Genomic DNA, 15813 nt, shown 5'->3' with positions numbered 1-15813 from the left:
ATTCACCAAAACACGAGTCACACACACCAAAACACCCCACACAGTCACCAAAAGATCCCTCACGTATTCACCAAAACATCCCTCATAGCAAAACACGCCACACCTTCACCAAAACACTACAAACACACTCACCAAAACATTCCACACTCACCAAAACACCCAACACACACACCAAAACACCCCACATATACTCACCAAACCACCCCAGACAAACACACCAAAATACCACACACATACTCACCAAAACACCCACACACATTCACCAAAACACGCCACACATTCACCAAAACATAACACACACGCTCACCAAATCACTCACCAAACCACACTGCATACACTCAGCAAAACACCCCACACACTCACCAAAACACCACAAACAGTCACCAAAACACTAAACACATTCAAAAGACACCACACACACCAAAACACCCCACACACTCACCAAAACACTCATACACACCAAAGCACCCCACATACACTCACCAAAACCCACTACACACACCAAAACACCACACACACTCACCAAAACACACACACCCATTCGCCAAAACACCCCCCACACACATTCACCAAAACACCCCACATATACTCACCAAACCACCCCAGACAATCTCACCAAAACACCCCACACACATTCACCAAAACAACCCCCACACATCAAAACATGCCCCACACATTCCCCACACCACACACCACAAAAATGCACCCGAACACACCACACCCATTCACCTAAACACCACACACACTCACCTAAAGACTCCTCACCCATTCACCAAAACATCCCACAGACCCTCAGCAAAACATTCCACACTCACTAAAACATCCCACATTCACCAAAACACCACACTCGCACACACCGAAAGACCCCCCCATTTGTACTCACTAAAACACCACACACTCACCAAAACACCACAAACACACTCACCAAAACACACCCACACACTTACCAAAACACCACACACACACTCAGCAAAACAATCAACATCCATTCACCAAAACAACCTACACTCACACCAAAACAACCCATACACTCACCGAAGCATGGCACACACTATCACCAAAATGACTCCACGCAGACCAAAACACTCCACACACACACCAAAACACCCACACACTCACCAATCCACAAACTCACCCGAACACCCCACACCCATTCACCAAAACACCACATAGACCCACACCAAAACATCCCACACTCAACATTCAGCAAAAGATGCCACACATACTAACCAAAACACGCTACACATTCACCAAAACACGCCACACATTCACCAAAACACCACACACTCATTCACCAAAACACCACACACACTCACTAATACACATTCAACAAAACACCCCACACATGCCGAAACACCCCACGCACATTCACCAAAACACCAGTCACACACACCAAAACTCCCCACACACTCACCAAAAGATCCCTCGCATATTCACCAAAAGACCCCCCCCACACGTACTCACCAAAACACCACACATTCACCAAAACACCACAAACACACTCACCAAAACAGCCCATACACACTCACCAAAACACACCACACACTCACCAAAACACACCACACACACTCACCAAAACACACCACACACTCACTAAAACACCACACTCACACTCACCAAAACACCACACACACACCAAAAAACTCCACACGCACTCCCAAAACAGCACACTCACACACACCAAAACACCCCCCACACACACAACCAAACACCACACACACACACCAAAATACCACACACACACTCACCAAAACACCACACACACTCACCAAAACACTCACCAAACCATACCACACACACTCACCCAAACACCCCACACACACTCACCAAAGCACGGCACACACTATCACTAAAATGACTCCACACACACCAAAACACCCACACACTCACCAATCCAGACCACAAAAACTCACCTGAGCACCCCACACCCATTCACCAAAACACCACACAGACCCACACCAAAACATCCCACACTCAACATTCAGCAAAACACGTCACACATACTAAACACGCCACACATTCACCAAACTGCCACACACACACCAAAACACCCAAAACACACCAAAACACCCCACACACACTCACCAAAACACCCCACACACACTCACCAAAACACCCCACACACCCTCACCAAAACATCCCACACTCACCAAATCATCCCACACTCACCAAAACATCCCCACACCCTCACCAAAACATCCCACACTCACCAAATCATCCCACACTCACTAAAACACCCCACACACCCTCACCAAAACATTCCACACTCACTAAAACATCCCACATTCACCAAAACACCCCGCACACATTCACCAAAACACCGCACAAACTCACCAACACACTCTACACACACTCACCAAACCACCCCCACGCCAAAACATGCCACACCTTCACCAAAACACCACAAACATGCTCACCAATCAGTCCTCACACACTCACCAAAGCACCCAACACACACCAAAACACCACAAACACACTCACCAAAACATCACACACACTCACCAAAACACTCATACACACCAAAGCACCTCACATACACTCACCAAAACCCACTACACACCACACACAATCACCAAAACACACCACACACAATCACCAAAACACCCCACACACCCTCACCAAAACATCCCACATTCACCAAAACATCCCACATTCACCAAAACACCCCGCACACATTCACCAAAACACCGCACAAACTCACCAACACACTCCACACACACTCACCAAACCACCCCCACGCCAAAACACGCCACACCTTCACCAAAACACCCAACACACACCAAAACACCACAAACACACTCACCAAAACACCACACACACTCACCAAAACACTCATACACACCAAAGCACCTCACATACACTCACCAAAACCCACTACACACACCAAAACACACCACACACAATCACCAAAACACACCACACACAATCACCAAAACACCTCCCACACACTCACCGAAACACCTCACACACATTCACCAAAACACCACCCCCACGCCAAAACACGCCACACCTTCACCAAAACACCACAAACATGCTCACCAAATCAGTCCTCACACACTCACCAAAGCACCCAACACACACCAAAACACCACAAACACACTCACCAAAACACCACACACACTCACCAAAACACTCATACACACCAAAGCACCTCACATACACTCACCAAAACCCACTACACACACCAAAACACCCTACTCACACTCACCAAAACACCCTCCATAAACACTCACCAAACCACCCCATACACTCGCCAAAACACCCCACACTCACCCAGACACCCCGCACACACAGCAAAACACCCCATACACTCACCAAAACACCAAAAACACACTCACCAAAACACACCAAAACACCCAACGCACACTTATCACAACATTCCACATACACTTCGCAAAAGATCCCTCACCCATTCACCAAAACACCCCACACACACATCAAAATACCCCTCACACATTCACCAAAATACCCCATGCACACCAAAACACGCCTCACATACTCACCAAAACACCAAAAACACACTCACCAAAACACGCCACTAACCCTCACCAAAACACCCCACACATGCCGAAACACCCCACGCACATTCACCAAAACACCAGTCACACACACCAAAACACCCACCACACAGTCACCAAAACACGCCACTCATCCTTACCAAAATACCCACCACACATTCACCAAAATACCCCATGCACACCAAAACACGCCTCACATACTCACCAAAACATCCCACTCACACTCATCAAAACACGTCACTAACCCTCACTAAAACACCCCACACATGCCGAAACACCCCACGCACATTCACCAAAACACCAGTCACACACACCAAAACACCCCACACACTCACCAAAAGATCCCTCACGTATTCACCAAAACACCTCTCACAGCAAAACACGCCACACCTTCACCAAAACATCCCACACTCACCAAAACATTCCACAATCACCAAAACACCCCACACACTCACCAAAACACCTCACATATACTCACCAAACCACACCAGACAAACTCACCAAAACACCCACACACATTCACCAAAACCCACTCACATTCACCAAGTCACGCCACATACTCACCAAAACATTCATACACACCAAAGCACCCCACATACACTCACCAAAACCCACCACACACACCACAACATTCCACAAACACAATCACCAAAACACACCACACACACTCACCAACAGACCCCTCACCCATTCACCAAAATACCACTCACACACTCACCATTACAGCCCCTCCACTCACCAAAACTTCCTACACTCAACATAAGACCCACACATACTCACCAAAACACCCACACGCATTCACCAAAACACCCCCTAGACACCAAAACACCCCCCACACATTCACCAATCCACACCACACAAACTCACCCGAACACCACACACCCATTCACCAAAACACCACACACACGCCTAAAGACCCCTCACCCATTCACCAAAACACCCCACAGACCCTCACCAAAACACCCCACACACCCACACCAAAACACCACTCACATTCACCAAAACACCACTCACTTTCACCAAAACACACCACACATTCACCAAAACATCACACACACACTCACCAAAACACTCACCAAACCACACCACATACACTCAGGAAAAGATCCCTTACCCATTCATCAAAACACCTCACTCACACTTACCAAAACACTGCGCGCACACACTCAACAAAGCACACCACACACACTCAGCAAAACACTCCTCACACACTCACTAAAACACCACACCCATCCACCAAAACACACCACACACACTCACCAAAACACCACCCACACACACTCACCGAAACATCCCACATTCACCAAAACACCCCACTCACATTCATCAAAACGCGCCACACATTCACTAAAACATCCCACACACACTCACCAAATCAACGCACACACTTCAAAATACCCCATGCACACCAAAACACACCACACATACTCATCAAAACACCAAAAACACACTCACCAAGGCAGGCCACTAACGCTCACCAAAACACCCTATTCACACTCACCAAAACACCACACTCACACACACCAAAACACCCTCCATAAACACTCACCAAACCACCCCATACACTCGCCAAAACACCCCACACTCACCCAGTCACCCCACACACACAGCAAAACACCTCATACACTCACCAAAGCACCCCATACACTCACCAAAACACCAAAAACACACTCACCAAAACACACCAAAACACTCAACGAACACTTATCACAACATTCCACATACACTTCGCAAAAGTTACCTCACCCATTCGCCAAAACAGCCCACAGACGCTCACCAAAATGCCCCACACACAGTCACCAAAGCACGATACACACACTCACCAACAGACCCCTCACCCATTCACATAAATAGCCCTCACACACTCACCAAAACAGCCCTCAGCCCAAAACACCTCACACACTCACTAAAACACACCCCTCACACTCACCAAAACACACCACACATACCAAAACACTGCACACACTCCAAAATACCCCACTCACACCCACCAAAACACGCCACTAACCCTCACCAAAACACCCCACACACTCACCAAAACATCACACTCGCACACACCGAAAGACCCCCCACACGTACTCACTAAAACACCACACACTCACCAAGACACACCCTCACTCACACCAAAACACCACACACACACTCAGCAAAACAACCCACACTCACACCAAAACACCACATACACTCACCAAAGCACGGCACACACTATCACCAAAATGACTCCACACAGACCAAAACACTCCACACACACACCAAAACACCCACACACTCACTAATCCACAAACTCACCCGAACACCCCACACCTATTCACCAAAACACCACATAGACCCACACCAAAACATCCCACACTCAACATTCAGCAAAACACGCCACACATACCAAAACACTCTACACATTCACCAAAACATGCCACACTTTCACCAAAACACCACACACACATTCACCAAAACACCACACACACTCACTAACACACATTCACCAAAACACCCCACACATGCCGAAACATCCCTCGCACATTCACCAAAACATGAGTCACACACACCAAAACACCCCACACAGTCACCAAAAGATCCCTCACGTATTCACCAAAACATCCCTCACAGCAAAACACGCCACACCTTCACCAAAACACCACAAACACACTCACCAAAACATTCCACACTCACCAAAACATTCCACACTCACCAAAACACCCCACACACACACCAAAACACCCCACATATACTCACCAAACCACCCCAGACAAACGCACCAAAATACCCCACACATACTCACCAAAACACCCACACACATTCACCAAAACACCACTCACATTCACCAAAACACGCCACACATTCACCAAAACATCACACACACACTCACCAAATCACTCACCAAACCACATCGCATACACTCAGCAAAACACCCCACACACTCACCAAAACACTCATACACACCAAAGCACCCCACATACACTCACCAAAACCCACTACACACACCAAAACACCACACACACACTCACCAAAACATCCCCACACACTCATCAAAACACCCCCCACACACATTCACCAAAACATCCCACATATACTCACCAAACCACCCCAGACAATCTCACCAAAACACCCCACACACATTCACCAAAACAACCCCCACACACCAAAACACGCCACACACATTCACCAATCCACACCACACAAACGCACCCGAACACCCCACACCCATTCACCAAAACACCACACACCAAAACGCCACACACATTCACCAAAACACCACACACATTCACCAAAACACACCACACATTAACCAAAACATCACACACATTCCAAAACACTCACCAAACCACACCCCACACACTTATCAAAACACCACATACACAGTCACCAAAACACTACACATTCAACAAAAGACACCACACACACACACCAAAACACTCATACACACCAAAGCACCCCACAAACACTCACCAAAACCCACTACACACAACAAAACACCACACACACACTCACCAAAACACACCACACACACTCACCAAAACACACCACACACTCACCAAAACACCACACTTGCACACACCGAAAGACCCCCCACACGTACTCACTAAAACACCACACACTCACCAAAACACACCCTCACACTCACCAAAATACCACACACACACTCAGCAAAACAACCCACACTCACACCAAAACACCCCATACACTCACCAAAGCACGGCACACATTATCACCAAAATGACTCCACACAGACCAAAACACTCCACACACACACCAAAACACCCACACACTCACCAATCCACAAACTCAACCAAGCACCCCACACCCATTCACCAAAACACCACATAGACCCACACCAAAACATCCCACACTCAACATTCAGCAAAACACGCCACACATACCAAAACACGCTACACATTCAGCAAAACATGCCACACATTCACCAAAACACCACACACACATTCACCAAAACACCACACACACTCACTAACACACATTCACCAAAACACCCCACACACGCCGAAACATCCCACGCACATTCACCAAAACATGAGTCACACACACCAAAACACCCCACAGTCACCAAAAGATCCCTCACGTATTCACCAAAACATCCCTCACAGAAAAACATGCCACACCTTCACCAAAACACCACAAACACACTCACCAAAACATTCCACACTCACCAAAACACCCCACACACACACCAAAACATCCAACATATACTCACCAAACCACCCCAGACAAACGCACCAAAATACCACACATATACTCACCAAAACAACCACACACATTCACCAAAACACGCCACACATTCACCAAAACATGACACACACGCTCACCAAATCACTCACCAAACCACACCGCATACACTCTGCAAAACACCCCACACACTCACCAAAACACCACAAACAGTCACCAAAACACTAAACACATTCAACAAAAGACACCACACACACCAAAACACCCCACACACTTACCAAAATACTCATACACACCAAAGCACCCCACATACACTCACCAAAACCCACTACACGCACCAAAACACCACACACACACACTCACCAAAACACCACACACACACTAATCAAAACACCCCCCACACACATTCACCAAAACACCGCACATATACTCACCAAACCACCCCAGACAATCTCATCAAAACACCCCACACACATTCACCAAAACAACCCCCACACACCAAAACACGCCCCACACATTCACCAATCCACACCACACAAATGCACCCGAACACCCCACACCCATTCACCAAAACACCACACACACCTAAAGACCCCTCACACATTCACCAAAACACCCCACACCAAAACACTACACACATTCACCAAAACACCACAAACATTCACCAAAACACACCACACATTAACCAAAACATTACACACATACCAAAACACTCACCAAACCACATCCCACACACTTATCAAAACACCACATACACAGTCACCAAAACACTACACATTCAACAAAAGACACCACACACACACACCAAAACACTCATACACACCAAAGCACCCCACATACACTCACCAAAACCCACTACACACTCATCAAAACACCCCCCACACACATTCACCAAAACACCCCACATATACTCACCAAACCACCCCAGACAAACTCACTAAAACACCACACACACTCACCAAAACACCCCACACACATTCACCAAAACACCCCCCATACACCAAAACACGCCCCACACATTCCCCACACCACACACCACAAAAATGCACCTGAACACACCATACCATTCACCTAAACACCACACACACTCACCTAAAGACTCCTCACCCATTCACCAAAACATCCCACAACCCTCAGCAAAACACCCCGCACACCCACACCAAAACACCACTCACATTCACCAAAACACACCACACATTCACCAAAACATCACACACATACCAAAACACTCACCAAACCACACCACACACACTTACCAAAACACCACATACACAGTCACCAAAACATTATACACATTCAACAAAAGACACCACACACACACCAAAACACCCCACACACTCATCAAAACCCACTACACACACCAAAACACATCACACACTCACCAAAACACACACACCCATTCGCCAAAACAGCCCACAGATGCTCACCAAAATGCCCCACACACAGTCACCAAAGCACGACACACACTCACCAACAGACCCCTCACCCATTCACATAAATAGCCCTCACACACTCACCAAAACAGCCCTCAGCCCAAAACACCTCACACACTCACCAAAACACATCACACATACCAAAACACTGCATACACTCCAAAATACCCCACTCACACTCACCAAAACACGCCACTAACCCTCACCAAAACACCCCACACACTCACCAAAACACCACACTCGCACACACCGAAAGACCCCCCCCACATGTACTCACTAAAACACCACACACTCACCAAAACACCACAAACACACTCACCAAAACACACCCACACACTTACCAAAACACCACACACACACTCAGCAAAACAACCCACACCCATTCACCAAAACAATCCACACTCACACCAAAACAACCCATACACTCACCAAAGCACGGCACACACTATCACCAAAATGACTCCACGCAGACCAAAACACTCCACACACACACACCAAAACACCCACACACTCACCAATCCACAGACTCACCTGAACACCCCACACCCATTCACCAAAACACCAAATAGACCCACACCAAAACATCCCACACTCAACATTCAGCAAAAGATGCCACACATAGTAACCAAAACACGCTACACATTCACCAAAACACGCCACACATTCACCAAAACACCACTCACACATTCACCAAAACACCACACACACTCACTAATACACATTTACCAAAACACTCCACACATGCCGAAACACCGCACGCACATTCACCAAAACACCAGTCACACACACCAAAACACCCCACACACTCACCAAAAGATCCCTCACGTATTCACCAAAAGACCCCCCCACATGTAGTCACCAAAACACCACACATTCACCAAAACACTGTGGAAAGTATTTTTATCTAAGCTGATACCATACGGTATTTGTGTGCCTTTTGATTAAAATGGAATCCTGGCCCTTCCAGAACTTTCTGCATTTTAGCAGTCAGCTTGCATAAACAGCTAAACCTGCTGTGAGATGGCTGATGGCCATCAGACAGCTAGGAGACAAGTCATGCTGAGACAAGTAACCCCCCATGGTGCTCTCCTATTGTCTACACTACAGGAGTTCCATGTCACCCCACCCTTATCTTCTAGCCATTATCTCTTTCTGAGACCTCATCCATTTGATGCAAACAGATAAACTAACCAGGAAATTGAAACAATCCTGACACAATACAAGACAGGTGATAGCCCATTACCTATGACTCATGGAGTAATGGCCGTTTGGCTTTCTGATAACCCTGACAAAAGGAAATATCTGGACACCATGTCAGGACCAGGATATAGTAATTAACTCTTTATCTGTATTCACTGACTGTGAGACAGAGCAATACACAGGGAGAGGCCAGAACTTTGGTTTTACTGTATAAATATCTTGTTAAACTGAACCATTTCGGAGGTGTTCACTTAGCCCTTGACTGAGTGTAACCTACCCCTTGCGAGCAAGTAAATTAAAAAGGAAACTTCTACTGGAGCTGTAAGTGTCGGAGTCATTCTTTTCGCAGGTCGAGATTTCGACAGTTATTGGAGGTTCCACCGAGATGCATACTCTCTGTCCTGTGAGTAAAACGGATACAGGCATAGTGCCTCTCCAGTGAAAGGCTTCGGTGGCCAAACAAGGTGAGCCTTTGCTCACAAGAGGTTTCTTCACTGTTGAATCGCATATGTAATCTGTTGTCCACAGCTGAGGTACTGCATCTACAAGACTCGGCATTTAAAAGTTAAAGGTATTTTTTTTATAACCATTTCTTTCTCAGCTCGCCAGCAGAAGAGAACAGGTTCTGGAAAAAACCTCGAGACAGCCCGGGGAAGGTTTCAGTAGGTAAGGGAGCGCTAGTCGATCGAAAAGGGTTCCAGGTTCTCATGTGATAAGATTTTTATTGTTTTTAATTTGGAAGGGGTTCTTATGTGATAAGACTATTAAAAAAAAAGAAAAAAGAAAGCGCTAATCGATCGAAGGTTCTTATGTGATAAGATTTTTATTGTTTTTAATTCGGAAGGGGTTCTTATGTGATAAGACTATATAAAAAAAAAGAGCGCAATCGATCAAAGAGTTTGGGTACGGAACCTTAAGTTTTATCAGTTTTTATTAGGATAAGTTAAGGACTCGGTCTGTAGTGGCGTACAACACAGACTGAGAATTTGTTTAGAGGTTATGATTTGTGTACTCACGGGAATATTGTTTGTTGTCCTTGTATTACTGTTGGGTGCAATACCTTTGTGAGTCATTGCCATTAGAGAAACGGGAAGAGTCACTAAGGAAAGTTGTGATTCGAAAAAAAAACACAAGGATTGATTAGGAAAAGAAACAGTAACTGATTGATCAACTACGATTGGTTCGTGCCAACATATCTCACACACCCAGACTGAGCCCGAATTAAGAGCCTTTTCAGGCCACGTAACGGCCAGGAGAAGTGGGCGTAGAGAACTCGGTTGGCCGAAAGGATTGTGAGATCAGAAACTGTGGAAAAATCTTAAATCATCCAGAATGGGGGCTGGAGCAAGTAAACCACCACCAAAAGGGACCCCAGCCCATTTTATGCTCCAGAATTGTGGTCAGTCTTCAATTGACCACCTAAGAGAATGGGTAAAATGGACTAAGGGTGAAAACAGGCCATTTCCACCCGATGGTTCATTCAATTTAGAGAGAATAACCTGTCTAGAAGAATGCCTTATAGACAGAGACCCAGGTAGAAGAGGGAAAAAAAAAGTGAATTGGTCAGCGTTTGGAGATTGGAAAAGGGAAGCTGAGGAACGACACGAGAAGAGCCTAAGAGTTAGCAAGCAGTGTACTAGAGGGAGAAAGCAGGGGGATGAACGGGTAGAGCAGGTGAATCGCCCTCGACATAACAAACACTCATCCGTTACGGTTGCTAAAGAGACAAAGGCACACTCACCTAGGGCTCCTGAGGGTTGGGATAAGGATGAGGATGAGGACTGGGATGAGGATTGGACTCCCTACAGCCATCGACCACCGCCATATGTTCCATCCCCGGGGGGTGCTCCAGGCCAAGGAGGAGACGATCCTCGGGCCGGAGTACAGGGAAACGGGGTAACACCCGCTCCCAACAATACGGTGCGGCTGCAGGAAATATAAGTCAGTCACAAGGGAATCAATACCGTGACGGCCCTGCAGGGGGCACACGAAGTCATACCCGTGGACCAGAGCCCGTTGCCCTGGAGCCATCATCATCTGCATACCCAGTAAGACTTTTTCCCAGTCCACTCTCTGGGGGGGCTCCGATCCCTATTTATCGACCATGGTCACCAAGTGAATTAAGAATAATTGCGGAAGGATTGGCAGACCCCAAAACCAATATTGAAAAGGCCATAGACCAGTTAAAAGTAATCATCTTGTGCCACGAACCCAGTATATTAGATGGTCAAATCTTACTGAAAGCATGGTTAAAGGACACAAAATTTGCCGAACTTGAGATAAAATTCAAAGATTTTAAAACCCATCGAGAGGCTCCGGATGCAGATCCCAGCACGAAGCCAGGAGAGGGGTTCTGGGGAAGATGTTGGGAAGCCTTACATTCGGTGTTCCCGAGGAAAACGAATTGGTCCAAAATTATGGAAACTACACAAAGAAAGGAGGAGGATGTTGAGGATTATGTAGAAAGAGTGCGAGAGATCATGAACCAATGTTCAGGCATGAAAATGGAGGAGGTAGAAGCTCCTATGATCAGCGCCGTGGTAAACGGGCTACGGCCCGAACTCAGAGATCCCTTTAAACTAGTTTGTCTCGGATGGCGACAGGAATCGCTATCCAAGGTTGTATCTATGTTAAAGGACATACAAGAGCGAAATAGAGAATCTAGAAGCAAGGTCACCATGTTTGTAGGACAAGCAGCTCCAATAACACCCACCCCGGTGACACCGTCCTACGCCCCCCCCCAGGGTAGAGGAAGAGGGCGAGCCAGAGGAGGATATTACAGGGGAAGAGGGAGAGGAGGTGCAGGGCAGGAACAATATGATACCTGTCACAATTGTGGTCAGATTGGACACTGGGCTAGAACTTGCCGGGCAAAACAGAAACAACCAAATCATGATTGGACTCAACAGGCAGGTAATAGAGCACACCCTCCCCCTCCAGGACCCAACCCGTATGCGACCCAAGTCCAGGTACATGCTAGACCTCAGACTAATTTCTCTGTGCAAGATCCATTTGGATCACAGAATCAAAAGCAATTCGGCCAACCACCAAATTGCCCGTATAATGATCAATGACGCCCAATCCCAGACCCGAGTGCTGCGAACAAACAGCTACCCGTCGTTTCGTTAAATGCCATAGGAGAACCTGAAGTAAAAATACGAATACAAGGAAAGGATGTCCCATTCCTAGTGGATACTGGTGCCACCTATTCGGTCCTTTCAAGGGAGGATACGAGGGGAATTCCCACTTCCACTAATCAAACCTCAGTGATTGGACTATCTGGACACGCACAGCAAATGTTTTTCTCCAACCCTATCAATGTACAAATAGAGGATTACGAAGATAGTCATTCATTCCTACTGTCTAAAGAGGTTCCAGTGAATCTGTGTGGACGTGACCTGTTATGTAAAATGAATGCCACGATCCTCTGTTCCCCAGCTGGTCTGGAGGTTCGAGTCCCCATAGATAAATGTGGCGCATATCCACTACTTCAACCCACAACTCCCATATTGTATGAATGGGAAAATTTGGACCCCACACTAAGCAAAACCCTATCCTATTTGGTTGGTTCATATTGGTGTGTAACAAGGTTAATCACAGACTACCTCAAATCTCAAACCTTGGGCAAGTGGTACGAAACATTACACTGCACAGCATATTGTGACAAAACGGGATCAGACGCTACAGCACAAATCTTTTATCAACCATTCCTGCACCAGAAACATCAATTGATGATCGAAAAAATCTTTATCGGACCCGAAGGGATAGCGGCAGGGGTTGAATTATCCTCCCACAGTCAGAGCTTGTTTAGGGTTAAAGGGAGCGTTCCACACTGCACCCTTGCGGTTGCAGGCACACATAAACCCCAGGATTTAGGACGAATGGTTAAAAGAATGCAAGGATCCCCAGTACAAGAGGAATGGCACACACGTAATGGAACTTTGGGGCAACATGAAAGGGGGGGAGGCTATTCTGTCAAGTTGAATGGGAAAATATACTTCGATGCTGTCTTAGAAGAAAGGATGCTCTCAGCCACTAGCTTCCCAGTATGACAAAGCACAGCAGAGCTTCTTGCTAAAGTTCCAGAACAACTATGGTCTACACACACTAATGAAGTAGGAAGGATGCTCACCGCACAACCCTATAAGGTAGCGATCAATTCAACCGCCCCGCTCCCCAAGAAGCCTCAATACCCCTTGTCCCCAGCCGCAGAACAAGGTATTGAGCCAGTCATTAAGTCCCTGCTGGCCCAGGGAGTAATCGTTCCAACTAGAAGTCCATGTAACACACCGATCTTTCCGGTGCAGAAGCCCAATAGTGACAAATGGAGATTTGTCCAAGACCTACGAGCCGTGAATCATTCGGTATTCCCAACTTATCCAGTGGTACCCAACCCGGCAATTATACTTGCCAGTATTCCGGCATCATCAACGTATTACACAGTAGTTGATCTGTGTTCAGCATTTTTCTCAATACCCATTCACCCAGAGTCCCAATTCCTGTTTGCCTTCACGTATAAAGGATGCCAATATACGTGGACAAGACTCCCGCAGGGATTTACCGAGAGCCCTACCATATTCTCACAATGCATAAAGAGGGATCTGGAAGATGTAATTTTACCAGCAGGTTCTACACTTGTGCAGTATGTTGACGACTTATTGCTCGCCTCACCCTCCAAATTGGCCTGCGAAACGGACTCCCTTGTGTTATTAAAAGCTCTGGCCTCGAAAGGACACAAGGTGTCAAAGGCAAAGTTACAATTTGTCTCAGAAAAGGTTCGGTATCTAGGGCACGAATTGGTCAGAGATACGAGACAATTGACACAAGACCGAGTAAAAGCAATCTGCTCTGCCCCACTACCAGTAACCAAGAGAGAAATGAAACACCTCCTCGGCATGACAGGATACTGCCGGCAATGGGTTACGAGTTATTCCGAGATCGTTAGACCACTGTTAGACATGTCCATGCCCACACTACCAGAGAAGTTGATTTGGAATGAGGTATCCCGGAATGCTTTTCAGAACCTTAAACAGTCCCTCACTTCAGCACCCGCCTTGGGATTACCAGATTACACTAAGCTATTCAACTTATTTGTGCATCACAAGTCGGGTTTTGCATAATCTGTTTTGACTCAGTTACATGGGGACAGGCAGCGACCGGTAGCGTATTTCAGTACCCAACTAGACCCAGTGGGACGCGGACTACCAGGATGTCTTCCTTCGTTGGCAGCAGCTTATTATGCTATGCAACAGGCTCAGACAATAACTCTAAATCATCAGACCATTTTGTATATCCCACACTCTGTCGAGGTTTTACTTACTAAATGTGCCACCCAACACCTAACCTCCGCAAGAACCACTAAATACGAGGTCGAACTGTTATCAAATCCGAACCTTATCATCAAAAGATGTACTACCTTAAATCCAGCCACTCTACTCCCCACGGAAGACGACGGCGAACCCCATTCATGTGAAATGGTAACCCGA

This window comes from Pristiophorus japonicus, chromosome 14 (assembly GCF_044704955.1).
Source record: "Pristiophorus japonicus isolate sPriJap1 chromosome 14, sPriJap1.hap1, whole genome shotgun sequence".
Lineage (NCBI taxonomy): Eukaryota > Metazoa > Chordata > Chondrichthyes > Pristiophoridae > Pristiophorus > Pristiophorus japonicus.
The sequence above is the reverse complement of the archived record's forward strand: the minus strand, read 5'-3'. Positions refer to the sequence as shown.